Source organism: Hibiscus syriacus, unplaced genomic scaffold (genome assembly GCF_006381635.1).
Source record: "Hibiscus syriacus cultivar Baekdansim isolate YM2019G1 unplaced genomic scaffold, ASM638163v2 tig00111210_pilon, whole genome shotgun sequence".
NCBI classification, from domain to species: domain Eukaryota; kingdom Viridiplantae; phylum Streptophyta; class Magnoliopsida; order Malvales; family Malvaceae; genus Hibiscus; species Hibiscus syriacus.
This window is the reverse complement of record NW_024063021.1, coordinates 4,027,551-4,039,514: the sequence shown is the minus strand read 5'-3', so window position 1 is coordinate 4,039,514 and position 11,964 is coordinate 4,027,551. Positions and strand designations below refer to the sequence as shown.

The 11,964-nt window shown below is 38.5% G+C and overlaps 1 pseudogene; it reads left to right on the top strand.

The window, feature by feature from the left end:
• The first annotated feature begins 9,315 nt into the window (after nucleotides 1-9,315).
• LOC120155979 lies at nucleotides 9,316-11,439 on the top strand (annotated as a pseudogene).
• The last annotated feature ends 525 nt before the right edge of the window (nucleotides 11,440-11,964 follow it).

Here is an 11,964-nt window from a genome sequence, read left to right as displayed (position 1 = left end):
TAATCTCGTGGAAATCATCAAAGCAGATTTGTATTGCTCGTTCTACCATGGAGTCAGAGTTTATAGATCTTGACCTAGCTGGGCAAGAAGCCGAGTGGTTCAGAAACTTGTTAGCAGATATTCCATTATGGGGAAGACCGACTCCTCCAGTTTCATTGTTGTATAATTCACAAGCTGCGATATGTGTGGCTAAGAACCAAGCTTACAATGGTAAGAAAAGACATATTCGCATAAGACATGAATCAGTTAGACACTTGATAAATAATGGAGTGCTCTCTTTAGAGTATGTGAAGTCGAAAAGGAACCGAGCAGATCCACTTACCAAAGGGTTAAGTCGGAAGCTAGTCCTAGATTCGTCGAGAGGGATGGGTCTAAAGCCCATTGGTTGAGGAATTCATGGTGGCTACCCAACTTAGTTATCTAAGTTCCATGTGGTCAAACGAAACCATGGAAAGACTCATAGTGCACATTCCTACTGCCTATCCCTATGATGAATAATGTGCATGCCCAGGATGAGCTTAATTGCTCTTAATAAATTCATAGCCCAGGCTTTGGGTGGTCTTAGTGAGAAAGACTTGATGAATTTACCGATTTTGGCTGAATATCTATTCTTAATAAGTTCATAACCCAAAGTGAGTGGGTAGGAAATGATGAACTTACTGACAGAAAGGTTGAGTTTCTTAAACTCTTAATAAATTCAAATCCAAGTATTTGGATGGTTCTAGTGAGAAGGACTTATTGAATTTACCGATAAATGAGGTTGAATATTTATTCTTAATGACTTCTTAGCCCAGAGTTTGGGTGGTTCATTTATAATGATTTTGAAAAAAGTCACCATACCCTTTGTGAGGTTGAGCTATTATAAAAGCTCTTAATTATTTTATATCCCTTTTTAAAGGGTGGTTTATGTGGAGATAAACTTGATGAAATAACCTATGTAAGTGAGAAGGGTTAGCCACCTTCTATGAAAAATATTGGGCCATTTTTCTAGCACACTTACTAGAATCCTGAGGTAAGATGGCCAAATATATACTTTTGTATATATATATCTTACACATCGAGGACTCAGGTGGATGAAGGGGTTAGTTGTGTGTTATGAGTTTACCCTGATCTTAGAAAGTTCCAGACTAGTTTCACTTATCTAAGAGAAGGATTGCTCATCATCACTATGTACTAGTTCCAGATATGTTCACTAGTGCTTAAGCAACTAATCTCGCTATTACTCTTCTGGAAAGCTTGTTTTTGAGTTTCAGAAGATTTCTTTCGCATTAGTGGGGGAATGTTGGTAATGCTCAATCCCACATAGTGTTGGAAACACTATTGGGAATGGTATTTAAGGCTTGACATTCCACTTCCTTGTTGAGTGATAGAGAACAAGGGGGCTCTCGCGCACCGTCGCCGTCATCCGTCCGTCTCGTCTCGTCTCGGCTCGCCACGGCACGGCTCGACTCGGCTCGACTCGTGGTCGTGGTCGTGGTAATACGTGTCTTCGACACGTCCGCTCGGATACTATCTTTTTAGAGAAAATTCTTGAGGAATTTCTCTTTGAAAGAAACAAATGGAAAATGTGAAAGATATCAACTGATATTTATAGGCTGCTGAGGACTGTTTGAATTTAAAATAATAACAGCTGAATTATTTGTTATCAAAAATTAAACAGTTTATTCCTAAATTAAATCAGAAACGTTAAGATGTACCTGGACTGATTTACAGCTTTGTACAGAGGAGACAAGCTGTTAATATCAGGAGTTACAGGAGTTATTTGATTTAATTCCAGGGGTTACATGATATAATTTCGGGAGTTATAACAGCTGAATAATGATACAATGAACCTGGACTATTTCTGAGTCAAGTTCATCTAGACGTTTCAGCTGTTACAAATAAGAGATTTAATCCTGAAATTTTATAGACCATTTTAACCCTATTTCTAGCCTATAAATAGAGAGCTATATTCAGCTTCTCAATTCATTCAAAAACACTTACAATTCACTTACAAAGTGTTTTCTAAAGTTCTCTCTGTGAGTTCTCTCTGAGTGCTTTCCGATCAGAAGTACAATACCACCAGCAGTCCACTCCGGTTTCGGGTGTACAGAATTCGGAACGACCGTGTTAACCTTGGGGGACGGTCTGCCTACTGCAGCGATTACACACATCGGGGCGAATTCGTTTATAAGGCAGTGGTTCTTACCACGACACGGTTTACGAATTTGTTCTTCTTTATTATTGTTTATATTTCCAGTCAATGCTAACGGTGTAGTTTTACAGTTCATATATCCAATAATTTAGAAACGAATTCCATAAACTGCAATCATGTCGACTCCTTTGAGCAAACTCATTCCTGATCTTTCCAAGCTCGATGCACTTGATGGAAAGAACTATAGAAGGTGGTCCCAAAGAATTCTGATATTCTTCGAGCAACTTGATCTTGACTACGTGTTGCTCAAGCCACCACCTACCATGTCGTCAACCCCAGCTGCCAGTAATGATGAGGATGCGGTCCTCAATGATGATGCCTTAGCAACTACCGCCGCCGCTCTCGCTACCTACGAGAAATACGAGAAGGACAACAAAACTGTGCGAGGACATCTGCTCAGCCACATGTCAAATAAACTATTTGATATGTTCCTTAGAGAAAGGAGTGCCAAGTCAATATGGGACACTCTCGACAAGAAGTATGGTGCGGATGATGCGGGGATCAAGAAGTACGTTGTCAGCGAATGGCTCAAATTCCAGATGACAGACGACAAGCCAATAATGGATCAAGTCCATGACTATGAGAACTTAGTCACTGACATCATCGCTGAAGGGATACAAATGTGTGAGGTGCTGTAAGCCAATGTACTCATTGAGAAGCTGCCCAAGTCTTGGTCCGACTACCGCAACTCTCTTAAGCATAAGAAGAGAGACATTTCGCTTGAAGAACTTGTGGGCCATATGAAGATTGAAGAAGCCAACCGTTTAAAAGATAAGCTTACTAATTCTATGAGTAATTTATCTTTTAGAGCTAACTTGGTTGAGTCTAAATTTAAGAAGATCATGAAACGTGGGAATCAAGACAAGAAGACGAAACCACAGAAGGCTACCAACTTCAAGAAGTCAGGAAAGGCCAAACCGGAAGAAAAGACGTTCAAGTGTTATGTCTGTGGTTTACCCGGCCACAAAGCTTACCAATGCCAACACCGCTCAGACCGCCAGAATGACAACAGGCCACAGATGCACGTTGTAGAAGAAGATGATGAGATCATTGCTGCGGTGGTCTTAGAAGTTAATCTGGTGGATAACAGTTCAGAATGGATAGTTGACACTGGCGCTTCGAAGCATTTCTACGCAAGGAAGGAGTTTTTCACCGAGTTCGAGGATGGGAACACTGGTGAACGTGTGTACATGGGGAACTCTAGCAGCTCTGAAGTGCTAGGCAAAGGCAAGGTTTTACTCAAGCTGACTTCTGGTAAAACTCTGGCTTTAAATAATGTTATGTATGTACCTGCCTTGCGTAGAAATCTGATAAGTGGTGGGCTTCTGAATAAGGCAGGCATTAAGTTAGTTTTTGAGGCAGATAAACTTGTACTTTCCCGAAATGGTGATTATGTGGGGAAAGGATTTTTAAGCAATGGTTTATTTGTCATAGAAACTCAATTTAATGAAAATAAAGCTACCACTTCTGCTTATATTGTTGAATCCATTGATATGTGGCATGCTAGATTAGGACACGTGAATATTCATGCTTTAAAGAAATTAATGAATATGAATAGTCTACCTAAACTAGACACAACTAGCTTTAACAAATGCGAGATTTGTGTAGAAGCTAAGCATACTAGACCTCACTTTAAGACTGTTTCTAATAGAAAGTCTGAACTGTTAGAACTCATTCATACTGATCTAGCATATTTTAGAAACACTGAAAGTAAAGGAGGAAAACACTACTACATAACTTTTGTAGATAATTATTCAAGATATACAAAATTTTATCTCCTAAGAACTAAAGATGAAGCTGAAAACTTCTTTCTTATTTATAAGGAAGAAGTTGAAAATCAGTTAGATAGGAGAATCAAACGGGTTAGATCTGATAGAGGTGGTGAATATGAATCTAATTTCTTAAAAGATATTTGTGAAAAGAATGGCATAATTCATGAAACATCAGCCCCCTATTTTCCTCAACAAAATGGTATAGCAGAAAGGAAAAATAGAACTTTAAAATAGATGATGAATTCTTTACTAATAAGTTCCGGGTTATCTGATAACATGTGGGGGGAGGCCATTCTATCGGCAACTCATATCCTGAACCGAGTTCCTCATAAGAAATTAGATTCTACTCCATATGAATTATGGAAAGGATACGCTCCTAATTTACAATACCTGAAAGTGTGGGGGTGTCTGGCTAAAGTGGGCTTGCCAGACTTTAAGAAGTCCACCATCGGACCTAAAACCGTTGATGCAGTGTTTATAGGGTATGCTACGAATAGTGCTGCATACAGATTCATGCTTTTACAAGATTATTCTATTTGTGAGTCAAGAGATGTTGTTTTCTTTGAAAATACTTTTCCTTTAAAGGAACCGAGAATAAATATTGAAACACAAATAGAATATATTCCATCAACTTCTTCTAGTAATCCTGCTAGGTCTTCTGAACAAATTGATTTTGAACCTAGAAGAAGTAAAAGGCAAAGAGTTGAAACCTCTTTTGGACCAGACTTTATTACTTCCTTTATTTCTGAGATAAATGATTTAGACTTCATTTCAGATCCTATAGATCAAATTTTTCTATTAGATGAGGATCCTAAAACTTTTGAAGAAGCTATAAGATCTATCGATGCTAGTTTTTGGAAAAGCGCTGTTAATGATGAACTAGAATCGATAATGTCTAATCATACTTGGGAATTAGTTGACTTTCCTAAGGGATTCAAACCAATCTCCAACAAATGGGCCCTCCGGAAGAAACTAAGGCCAGATGGTTCGATTCAGCGATACAAGGCAAGGTTAGTCATCAAAGGGTTCACTCAAAGGTTTGGTTTAGACTACTTTGATACATACTCTCCCGTTACAAAAATCTCAATGATTCGTGCATTATTTGCACTAGCCTCTATTCATAAGTTGCAGGTACATCAAATGGATGTTAAGACTGCTTTCTTGAATGGGGATCTAGATGAGGAGATTTACATGGAGCAGCCACTAGGTTTTGAGGCACCTGTTATGGAAGGCAAAGTCTGTAGACTCAAAAAGTCACTCTATGGACTTAAGCAGGCTCCTAAACAGTGGTATGAGAAATTTCATAAAACTATTCTTAGTTTTGGTTTTGTTGTGAATGGTTCGGATGCTTGTGTGTATTCGAAGATGTTTGAAACTAAATGTGTTATCATAAGCCTTTATGTTGATGACATGTTCATTTTCATTTTTAACATTGAGTCCATTAACAAAGTTAAAAATTTCTTGTCTACTAAGTTTGAGATGACAGATTTGGGAGAAGTAGATGTAATCTTAGGAGTTAAAGTTACCAAAACTGAGAAGGGATTTTCTTTATGTCAAGCACATTATATATAGAAAGTGCTAAAGAAATTTGACAGTTTTGATGTCGTCCATGTTCGAACTCCTTATGACCCTAGCATACAGCTAGTTAAGAATAAAGGAAGTAGTGTTTCCCAAACTGAATATGCTAAATTAATCGGAAGCTTAATGTTCTTAATGAACTATACTCGGCCTGATATTGCTTATGCTGTGAGTAGACTAAGTAGATATACTCATAATCCGAGTGGTGAGCACTGGATTGCACTTAAACGCTTACTGAAGTATCTTAAGGGTACTGTGGATTGGAAACTTGAGTTTGTTGGCTTTCCTGCGGTACTGGAAGGATATTGTGATGCCAACTGGGTTTCTGATAATGATGAGGTAAGCTCTATGAGCGGGTATGTTTTTACTTTGGGTAGAGCAGCAATCTCGTGGAAATCATCAAAGCAGACTTGTATTGCTCGTTCTACCATGGAGTCAGAGTTTATAGCTCTTGACCTAGCTGGGCAAGAAGCCGAGTGGCTCAGAAACTTGTTTGCAGATATTCCGTTGTGGAGAAGACCAACTCCTCCAGTTACATTGTTGTGTGATTCACAAGCTGTGATATGTGTGGCTAAGAACCAAGCTTACAATGGTAAGAAAAGACATATTCGCATAAGACATGAATCAGTTAGACACTTGATAAAGAATGGAGTGCTCTCTTTAGAGTAAGTGAAGTCGGAAAGGAACCTAGCAGATCCATTTACCAAAGGGTTAAGTCGGAAGCTGGTCCTAGATTCGTCGAGAGGGATGGGTCTAAAGCCCATTGGTTGAGGAATTCATGGTGGATACCCAACTTAGTTATCTAAGTTCCATGTGGTCAAACAAAACCATGGAAAGACTCATAGTGCACATTCCTACTGCCTATCCCTATGATGAATAATGTGCATGCCCAGGATGAGCTTAATTGCTCTTAATAAATTCATAGCCCAGGCTTTGGGTGGTCTTAGTGAGAAAGACTTGATGAATTTACCGATTTTGGCTGAATATCTATTCTTAATAAGTTCATAACCCAGAGTAAGTGGGTAGGAAATGATGAACTTACCGACAGAAAGGTTGAGTTTGTTAAACTCTTAATAAATTCAAATCCAAGTATTTGGATGCTTCTAGTGAGAAGGACTTATTGAATTTACCGATAAATGAGGTTGAATATTTATTCTTAATGACTTCTTAGCCCAGTGTTTGGGTGGTTCATTTATAATGAACTTGAAAAAAGTCACCATACCCTTTGTGAGGTTGAGCTATTATAAAAGCTCTTAATTATTTTATATCCCATTTTAAAGGGTGGTTTATGTGGAGATAAACTTGATGAAATAACCTATGTAAGTGAGAAGGTTTAGCCGCCTTCTATGAAAAATGTTGGGCCATTTTTCTAGCACACTTACTAGAATCCTGAGGTAAGATGGCCAAATATATACTTTTGTATATATATATCTTACACATCGAGGACTCAGGTGGATGAAGAGGTTAGTTGTGTGTTATGAGTTTACCCTGATCTTAGAAAGTTCCAGACTAGTTTCACTTATCTAAGAGAAGGATTGCTCATCATCACTATGTACTAGTTCCAGATATTTTCACTAGTGCTTAAGCAACTAATCTCGCTATTGCTCTTCTGGAAAGCTTGTTTTAAAGTTTCAGAAGATTTCTTTCGTATTAGTGGGGGAATGTTGGTAATGCTCAATCCCACATAGTGTTGGAAACACTATTGGGAATGGTATTTAAGGCTTGACATTCCACTTCCTTGTTGAGTGATAGAGAACAAGGGGGCTCTCGCGCACCGCCGTCGCCGTCCGTCCGTCTCGTCTCGGCTCAGCACGGCACGGCTCGGCTTGGCTCGGCTCATGGTCGTGGTTGTGGTCGAGGTCGAGGTCGAGGTCGTGGTCGTGGTCGTGGTCGTGGTAATACGTGTCTTCGACACGTCTGCGCGGATACTATCTTTTTAGAGAAAATTCTTGAGGAATTTCTCTTTGAAAGAAACAAATGGAAAATGTGAAAGATATCAATTGATATTTATAGGCTGCTGAGGACTGTTTGAATTTCAAATAATAACAGTTGAATTATTTTTTATCAAAAATTAAACAGTTTATTCCTAAATTAAATCAGAAACGTTAAGATGTACCTGGACTGATTTACAGCTTTGTACATAGGAGACAAGCTGTTAATATCAGGAGTTACAGGAGTTATTTGATTTAATTCCAGGGGTTACATGATATAATTTCGGGAGTTATAACAGCTGAATAATGATACAATGAACCTGGACTATTTCTTATTCAGGTTCATCTAGACGTTTCAGCTGTTACAAATAAGAATTTAATCCTGAAATTTTATAGACGATTTTAACCCTATTTCTAGCCTATAAATAGAGAGCTATATTCAGCTTCTCAATTCATTCAAAAACATTTACAATTCACTTACAAAGTGTTTTCTAAAGTTCTCTCTGTGAGTTCTCTCTGAGTGCTTTCCGATCAGAAGTACAATACCACCAGCAGTCCACTCCGGTTTTGGGTGTACGGAATTCGGAACGACCGTGTTAACCTCGGGGGACAGTCTGCCTACTGCATCGATTACACACATCGGGGCGAATTCGTTTCTAAGGCAGTGGTTCTTACCACGACACGGTTTACGAATTTGTTCTTCTTTATTACTGTTTATATTTCCAGTCAGTGCTAACGGTGTAGTTTTGCAGTTCATATATCCAATAGGGGGGCCCTTATTCCTGGAACCATTCTGCCTTTTTAGAGTCTCAGCTTCAGGTATATATCTATCTAGGCACTGGTTTTTGGAAAAATTTTCTTTAAAAATGCATTTCCTTTGCCTTGTGTGTGCATATAAATACACTGTGGTTTACAGAAACTAGGTGGTCAAGAGGGACTGGCTGATTATTTCGATGTCATTACTGGTACTAGTACTGGTGGGCTCGTGACTGCCATGTTAACCTCACCAAACCCCAATAAGAGCAATCGTCCTCTTTTTGCTTCCAAAGACATCATGATTTCTATTGAAAAGTCAATTAGGCAGCCGGCGGCTGATTTTGATTTTTCAAAATTTGATTTTTCAAAATTAGAGAAATTGTATAAAGAATATTTTTTAAAATGGATGAAAATGAATAATTGATGTCAATTTATGCTTAAATGGATGAAATTGTATATGTTCAAAATCTTTATTAATTATTGACAATGTATATATACCCTGCAGACGCAAGTGTTTGAACTCGTGACCTATAAGAAGAATAACACTTCTTTTAACTACTGAGTACCTCTTGAATTTAGAAACTATAATTTCTTTTAACAATGGTAATTGGATTTTATTAATAATGGATTGAATTAAAAGTATAACGCATCAAAATATAGAGAAAATTTGGAGACAATAGTCACCAAAATACTCATACAATAAGATTAGTGCCACCACCGACTAAATAAAAATAAAAAAGAAAGACAAAGAACGACAAAAATATTGAAAAAAAGCGACTAGTTTTTTCCCCTTGAAAACTATAATTCTTAAACACTAGTAAAAGAGTATCACCTCATTAAATTTTGAATACATAAATATTACCATATACTCATCAATATCTAACAACCTCCCATTTAAGATAATCTTAATATAAATTAAATTAATAATTAAGAAAATTATGCATTAGTATAACTCAAAGCATAGTTGAAAGCTTCAAACTTGACTAGAGAATTGAAAAGCCTAAAAAATCCATGACATGTATTCCTCAAGAGCATCAAACGTGACAAAAGCTTCTTCGTCATGTTTCCAGTACAACTCTCTTGTGAATTAGTTAATATTCTCAAATCTAACAAAACAAAACTCTCATCTTTCATCAAAATGGAAAGCATCCCACAAGACAACAAAGCTATTTCAAGTCCAAAATCACCCCTTCAGCCTCGCACTTATGGGAACTTAATAACTGTTCTCAGTATTGATGGAGGTGGAGTTGGGGGGCTTATTCCCGGAACCATTCTTGCCTTTTTAGAGTCTCAGCTTCAGGTATATATCTATCTAGGCACTCGTATTTGGAAATTTTTGATTTAAAAATGTATTTCCTTTGCCTTGTGTGTGCATATAAATACACTGCGGTTTACAGAAACTAGATGGTGAAGAAGCTAGACTGGCTGATTATTTCGATGTGATTAGTGGGACTAGTACTGGTGGGCTCGTGACCGCCATGCTAACTTCCCCAAGCCCCAGTGAGGGCAATCGTCCTCTTTTTGCTGCCAAAGACATCAATGATTTCTACCTTCAACACTCCCCCAAAATCTTCCCCCAAGATGAGTAATTTATATCAATGATTTCCTAGTTTCAAATGAAAAATCTTACTGATTCTGATCATGTTTGTGATTATATAACAGCTCACTGTTTGCACCAGTTAAAAAATTGTTTGCACCAGTTACAAAATTGTTCAAATCTCTGTCTGGTCCGAAATATGATGGCGAATATCTTCACAATATTGTGAGGGAAAAGTTGGGAGAGACCAGATTGGACCAAACATTGACGAAGGTCGTCATCCCGACATTTGACATCAAGATACTTCAACCAACAATCTTCTCCTCCTACGATGATTCCCAGAATGTTTTGCTTTCTGATATCTGCATAGGAACTTCGGCTGCGCCAACATATCTACCGGCACATCATTTTGAAACCAAAGATTCAACTGGCCAAGTCAAAGAATTCCATCTTATTGATGGTGGAGTTGCTTCAAATAATCCCGTATGTGTTTATGCTTCTAATTCTTGGTGTTTCAATTCTCTCAAAGAGATGTTTACTTACTAATCAAACGTGTCGTACAGACTTTGGTAGCCATGAGCGAAGTGGCTAAAGCAATCGCTCGCAAGAGCTCCGATTACGACCGTATAGAACCGAACGACTATGCTCGTTTCCAGGTGTTATCTTTGGGGACTGGTTCGCAAAAGTTGGAAGAGAAGTACGAAGCGCACAAGGCAGCAAAATGGGGTCTGTTGTAATGGCTGGACTATGAAAATTCAACTCCATTGATTGATGTGTTCATGCAAGCAAGCAGTGACATGGTTGATTTTCATCTCGCTACCGTTTTCGGAGCGCTTCACTGCGAGGACAGTCATCTCCGTATTCAAGATGATACACTGTCTGGAGAGCTGGCATCCATTGATATTTCTACTGAAGAAAACTTGGAGAATCTTGTGAAAATTGGGGAACAATTGTTGAACAAACCCGTTTCCAGGGTGGATTTGGGGACTGGGAAATTCGAGCCAGCTGATCAGGGTACAAATCAAGAGGCTCTCATCAGGTATTATATATATACATATTCTTCATTCAGGAATATGGTAATTAATGTTTCATATTGAATTTTTTATTACTTTTGCTTCTAAAAATTTGCTGATTAGCTCACTTGCTTTCGGAGGAGAAGCGGCTTCGGGAAATGAGATCACCCAAGGAAGTTTGAAAGAAAAAGAAGATAAATGATAATTTGGATCGAAAGTTTAAAAACCCAGCAATATAGTTGATTTTAGTACATGATAAATTCTAATATTATTATTTATTTTCGAAATTATATTACATTTTTCCTTTGAATAATGTATATGTGGGTACCAGATAATTGCAATACATTTGTTATCCATTAACTTCATTATCTAATTTAGTAAGCAATAAATTGAATAGAGTATGTCAAATAAGTAATTTTATTTTATTAGATTGTCAATTTCTCAGATAATGGTATGGGAAAAAAATTCGTGAGATAATGTTGTTGGGGAATTAATTACTCAGATGGGGTGTTTGCTACAGTTCGGACGTAGGTCGCTAGGTGCTCCAGGCAATCAAGGAGATCGCCAAGCATTTCCTTTGAGCTGTGGTGAGTTGCTGAAACTTTGCATGGGTCATGCACGTAGGGGTAGATCGCCATGCATGCTCAGCGACCTGTAGGTCGCTATGCACGCCCGATGACCAAGCCTTCACGCCTGCTCGCATGCTCCCACTGTCCCCTGCATACAGCTATAATAGCTGCATTATTGCAGCATGATTCACGCCTGTGTCACGCCCCCAGAACTTCGACGCCTCACACCGTCGGAATATCAGAGTCAAGGTCTGACGGGTCGTGTGGCCTTATACGCTTTAGACGCTCCTCGGTCTTCTCGGGGACTAAGTAAGCCTTACCCAAGCTAAGTGAGTGTGCAAACTGACAAAGGTTGGAACCAAGCCCTCAAGGGTTCGGATTGCGAAAGCTTTAAAACACCAACGTGGCTACTCGGAGCCACAAGGTCGGACTATCGTGTGGAAGTGCTAACACGAAGGTGGCTACTCCTGGCCACCAAGATAGGCAACAAGAACAAAGAACTAAAGAACTCAGAAAGATAGAGCAAATGCCTCAGAGCTTTATTACTCTCTCACAAAGAGAAGAATGGAATTGGGTGATTACAAATGAGGAGGAGAGCTCTCTATTTATAGGGG